Here is a 6,367-nt window from a genome sequence, read left to right as displayed (position 1 = left end):
TTTCTAAGGACCATTTCCAAAGCGGGACAAGAACACACACTCAACACTCTAATCTAAAACAAATTTTGCATCTATCTATTACCACAATGGTGAAATCGTATTTTCATGAACTTATTGAGATGATCTATCTTCTCACTGAACCCCCAAATTATGTTTGGGTTTTTGGTGTTGCTGTTTGTTTGGTTTTGGTTTTACGGTACTGGGTATTGACTCTGGGGCCTTCACACTGAGGTACATCACAGCCCTCTTTTTTATTTTTAGGCAGGATCTCACTGAATTGGCCAGGTTAGGCTCAAACTTGTGACCCTCATGCCTCAGCCTCTCAGAGTATGGGGATGAAGTGGGCAACCATGCCCAGCCATGTTTGTTTGTTGTATATTTTAATCTATTTAGTCTTATTATTTTTTGTTTGGCTTTTTTGACACAGGGTCTTGCTTTGTAGTTCAAGCTGGCCTTGAACTTACTAGGCAGCCCAAGCCTCTATCCTCTGCCTCAGCCCCCGTGAGTGCTGGGTTACAGGCATGTGCCACCACACCCAGCATATTTAGTATTTTTGAATAAATAAATAAATGGTATTACATTTAAAAAGTAAGTCTCTCTTGCTCCAGCCTGTCTGTCAATGTCGTTTGGTTTTTAAATTAAAAATTTTAAAGCAAGTGTTGATTATGTGTAACAGACATTTTGAAAACACTATTTAAAATCCCCCAAATATTTTAAAATTAGAAATGTAGAAATCCTAAAGATTTAGGGCAGGGGATTTAGCTCAGTGTTTCCGGTGCCTGCCTTGCAAGCTAAAGGACCTGAGTTCTACCCCTGGTACCAAAAAAAAAAAAAAAAAGAAATCCTAAAGATTTATAATATGTCTCTAAGATTTGATCATCAGCATTTCTTTAACTTTGACTAAAAAGAAGCCTTTAAAAGAAAGAATGAAACAATGTATTTTGGGGTGGCAGTAATTACATGTTATCGTTGGTTTGTAATTAATGAGGTTATATGAAGTCTTCCAAACTAGTGATCTAAAAATTATTGATTCAAATAAAATTAATTCTAACTGCATAATTAAGAAGTCTAAGCTTGTCACTATAACTTGGTAGACAAAGGAACTGCAAACAATCCTTTGTTCAAGTATAATAACAGTTTCCTTATGGAACCAATTGTAATTGAAAGTAAATTTAGACCTATGACAAATAGTTTCCTTCCTCTGGGAGACAGAATGCTGATAAAAAGAGACCCTGGATCTGTTAACTCCTTGATAGTGATGTTTTTATGAGCAGGAAGTGACGACCTTTCCTGTTTTGTCTTTAAAACAAAGAAAAGTTTATCGCACAAGAAGGGTTTTAAGAGAGTTAAAAGAGCTGTAATGGAACAAGACACACCCCGGCAAGATTATGAAAGTGTCTAAAACTGGCACAGCTTCCCAAGCCAATCCCAGGAGACAGTGCAGTGGCACAACTACCAGCACACACAGGAGGCGGCTGAGTTGGGACGAGGGGCACAGGGACTCGGGGGCACCTAGGCACAGAGGTCCCCAGGGAGTGACCTCAACCCCCCTCCCTCCAAGGCCCCCAGGGACGCACCAAAGGACACAGCACTGCGTCTGCAGCAAGCCCTTTGCCGAGTGCATTTTTCCTCCCTCTAAAAGGACTCTACCATAGCACCTGACGATGAATTTATGTGATTCTTTAACACTTGGATGGAACATGAAAGATATGATTACAATGTCTAAGAAATCATTGTTTTTGCTTGGTAGCCAAATCAATACATCCGAGCAGCATCTTTTTAACTTATTCCCTACAAGATCTGGCTGCGGGTGATGCGTGAAAGAAAAATAAAGCCCTCTTCTCATATGAACTGTATGTATTAACTACCAACTGCTAGGTAATTCTTTTCGTGCTTTTTCTTTTTCTTCTATCTGAATCAAAAATTCTGCCATATATGCCTAGCATGGGGAACAAGAAGTTCAACTTAAGATGAAGATAACTATCTCTGAGATCATTTTAGTAAACAGAAATGTTGAAAACAAATCAACATGTGTTTGTGCACTTCTGGACTGACACATGCTGTGCTATAAAAGAAGAAACAAAAATATGTGCACAGTATTGTTTTGTAATGGAGCCTAAGGGTTGAAAACGTTCAACCACTAACCCTCGGCCATTTGAAATGATGGAGAAATTGCTGGAATATTCCAGAATTAGGAAAGAAGACCCAAACAAAGCACTGTCCAGAATAATGACTTCCGTAAGTCTACATATGTTGCTTCTGCAGCTTAGCACATATTTTTTTATACAACCTTTAATCCCAGGGTTTTACTGTTGTGACTTCCATTGGCAGTAGACGTAGCAGATTCAAGCTTACCAATCATGGTTGCCCATCCTGTCGATGGTGCTTGGTGCAAGGTGTAAATCCATAAACCAACACATTAAGTAGGTCCCATATCTGACACAAAGAAAATGAAAGAAAAAAACGGGAGGGCGGGGGATTTAGTTCAGTAGCCCCACACCTGCCTTGCCAAGCACGAGGTCCTGAGTTTGATCCCTGGTACTGAAAAAAATAAAAGAAAGAAAAAAATGAGTTCCTCTGGCATAGGAAAAGCTATAAGGACAAAGTTGATTCTGCCAGTGGCCATCTTGCACATGGAAAGTGCTAACCTAAAAAAGAATCTAAGCAGAAGCAATCTACTTAAAAAGTGACTACCAGGACCAAAAGAGTTTGATCTGTCCTGAGTCCCTCGATCTGGCCAAATCTGTGCTCCAACAACTGGATTCCCAAGTTATAGGACCCAAAACATTCCTATAAGCTCATCTCTAACTCAAAGCATCCTGATTAATAAAAGCTCCATTTTGCAAATGTTTACCATATATTTTTTAATAACTGCAAACTTGCCAGGTGTGGCGACACATTCGCAGCATTTAGAAAACTGAGGCAGGCAGATTGCACATTCCAGCCAGCCTGGGCCACATGCAGAGTTCAAAGCTGGTCTGGACTACACAGTGAGACCCTGTCTCAACAAACAAGGTGAAAAACAAGTCATAATAAAGCGAAAAACAAAAAAAAACAAAACAAAAACACTTGTGATGTTGACAGTTGGCCACCTTCACCAGGATGACTACCTTCCCTTCCCAAACCAGATTTAAATCTTTATCCTTCTCCGTGAGGTGTTGGTTTTTTTGTTTTTGTTTTGTATTATTTTGTTAATGAGCCTTAAAAAACATGCGCACATGCTTTTCACTGAAATAGAAGAATGATTATCAGAACCTAAGAAGGAGGTTGGAAAAGGATAGAGCGAGGATGATTAATAGGTCTGGGGTGCAGCTGGATGCAAGGAGTGACTTCTGATGTTCTGTAACACAGTAGAAGAACTGGTTACAACTAAGTGAACATTTTAAAAGAGCTACTGAGAGGACTGTATATATTCTATTCCCACCACAGAGAAATGATGTTATGTCTGAAGTGACAGATGTGTCAACTACTCCGTTCTGATCATTATATATTGTAAGTGTGTACTGAAATGTTACACACTAGGCCATAAGTATGTACAACTACTAGGTGCCAATTAAAAATACATATCTTTGGGCCAAGGATTTAGCTCCGTGGTGCCATCCAAGTATGGCAAGTACAAGATCCTGAGTTCAATCTGGTAGCAAAAAATACAAAAAAAAAAAGTATCTTTAAAAGATCTTCCTAATCCTTCCAAGTTCAAGAAAAGAAATGATTGAGGAGCCAAAGAGTAATGTCATAGGCCATCTTTTTTCTGCAGACACCTTCTCCTAGGCTGACTAAATTGAACCTGACCCTAAATTGGACGGCTGAGTAGGTCAGTGGGTGCCTGCAGATGTGGGGCAGGGGTGAGGGGAGAGGAAGGAGATGCAGAGGGGATGAGCAGGCTCTCTGAGTGACGGACAGGCTGAAGTGAAAGTCCTGAGCGTGGTCATGGGCTCAGAGGTGTGCACATACTGAGTGTGAAAACTTCCATATGCTGCACTTTATGTATAGCTTATTCTATGTCAATAACAGCCAATAAATCGCCCTCCCCGCAAAGCCTCATAAGGAAGAGCATTTTGCACAGAACAAAGTTATGTTGTCTAGGGCTGCAGATGTAATTCGGTGACAAGGGAGAAGGCCACGTGATGTCAGGGACCACTGGGCAGGAAAGGGGTGCGGAACGGGTCCCCGGCAACATGCTTGAATCGCGCACTCGGTCTGCGCTCCCTACTGCTTCACTTCTTTCCACGTGAAAACAATAAACCGTGGCCGTGTTATCCAGGGTACCATTGGGTTCCTATTACCTACAACTGAACCCTTCCTAACTGCTACAGCCTGAGTATGTCCTCCAAAGCTCATGCGTTGGAAACTTCACCCTCCGGTTCTCACATCGATGGAGATGGAGGCAGGGCCCGTGGAAAGAAATTCGGGGTAGGTGAGATACGGAGGGAGGCGCCTTACAAGGAGATCAGAGCTTTACAAGAGGCAAACCTGAGCTGGCGCAGCCAGCTCTCTCGCCAAGCGATGTCTTTCTCCTTGCTAAAATGCAGCGAGACCCTTGCCAGGTTCAGCCCCAATCCTCCGCCTTCCAGCCTCCAGAACTGCAAGGAATAAATTCCTTTTCTATAAAAATTGTCCAGTGTGTAACACTGTTATAGCGACAGAAAATAGACTAGGATGTTAATGTGAGAGTCTTTTTTTTTTTTTAAGTCCATCAGATGAGGTCATTCGCATGCTGGCTGCCCTTGTTTCTCATTTTAGGATAAATTCTATATTCCTAGGATGTCAAACCCCAGATGTCAAAGGCCTGGATTAGCTCTGGAGGGAATTCTTTAGCCACTGCTCCCTGGCCCCAGCCATTCTTTGAATTCTTCTGTGGAACCCTCTGCACTAAGTGCCGTACAGTCAGGGAGGGCACACGGCGATCTTGTATTCCCAGCACCTGGCTGAGTGCCTCTCATAAAAGAGCTTTCAAAATATGCTGGTGGTTGAAAGGGCTCTTGGTAAGGCTCATTACACTTTCAGGACAAGCAAATGCCTATTCTTCAACATAAACAATATTCAATGTGGGGGAAGAAATTCAGTCCAATGGTGTTCCAGATCATTCTGTCAATACAATTTATAAAAAGATTTAGTCTTTCATCAAATATCCACATTTCATAGACAAGTTGAAAATACAAATTTGAGAATTTCTAAAACAGCTACATTCTTTTTTTTTTAGCATACAAATTCTATCAAGGTAAGTAAGTTGCTTGGAGGATAAAAGAGCTTAGAACATTTAAAACAAAACACTGGACTCGGTGGTAATTAAATTATTCAGAAATGCTTCGTTGGCACTACATTGAGAGAAGTTACAATGGTAGGGGAAGGCAAGAAATGTTAGGTTATTATTAAGATACGGAACAACTATACCACCAAATTGTAATACAGAATCCAGTCACACTAAAGAAAACGAAGGCCAGATTCCTCTATACACTTCCACGACTGAAGTCTTCCTAACTGCTACAGCCTGAATATGTCCTCCAAAAGCTCATGCGCTGGAACCTCACCCTCCGATTCTCACATCGATGGAGGTGGACGCAGGGCCTCCAAGGAAGAAATGCTAAAAAACTGAACCCTTTCATGAAATTCTTAATGTGCAAAACAAGAGTAATGCAGAAAAGTTCAAGTATGCATTTCTACGATGCCAAATATCTGGATGGAAATGCGAATTTCTATAAATAATCTAGATATTGCTAAAGAACAAGATTGTTACTACGGAAGCCAAAACCTCAGTTCATTGTTTCGTTTCTGTTCTTCAGATGATACATGATCCTGAAGTAGCCCTGCCGGCGTTTTTCTTCCTTAAGGTTCTCCATAATACCACTGCTTTTATACTTACTATGCACAAATGCAAAGTATCTAAAGATGCCTAAAAAGAAATTATGCAAAGACAATTGAAAGTAAGGGCCCCGGCTTGTCATTTTCAAGGTTAACTACTTTAAAATGTCATCCACAGCTGCCAACAAAGTCCCAATCCCACCAACCTCTTCCTTCTTTGGAGCCTTTCTGCAAGACAAGAGTGGAGCAATGGGCAGAGCCACTCTGCACTGATTCCTGCATTCATTTAACTAAATGCCAACCATATGCCAGGCTGCACTGCGCACTTAGAAAAGCAAAAATGATGGGACACAAACCTTACTGTCAATGGAGTTATGTTTTATCACAAGGAAATCAAAGGGTAATTGCTCCCTTCAATGTCTTCTTCATTGTTAAATTCAACAATGGCTGCTATCAAGAAATCAACCAAAAGGCTGGGGATTTAGCTCAGTGGTTCCAGCACCTGCCTCACAAGTGCAAGGACCCGAGTTCGATCCCCGGTACCAAAAAAAAAAAAAAAAAAAAA

The sequence above is a fragment of the Fukomys damarensis genome, unplaced genomic scaffold (genome assembly GCF_012274545.1).
Source record: "Fukomys damarensis isolate Sample0158 unplaced genomic scaffold, DMR_v1.0_HiC HiC_scaffold_4, whole genome shotgun sequence".
Taxonomy (NCBI): domain Eukaryota; kingdom Metazoa; phylum Chordata; class Mammalia; order Rodentia; family Bathyergidae; genus Fukomys; species Fukomys damarensis.
The sequence above is the reverse complement of the archived record's forward strand: the minus strand, read 5'-3'. Positions refer to the sequence as shown.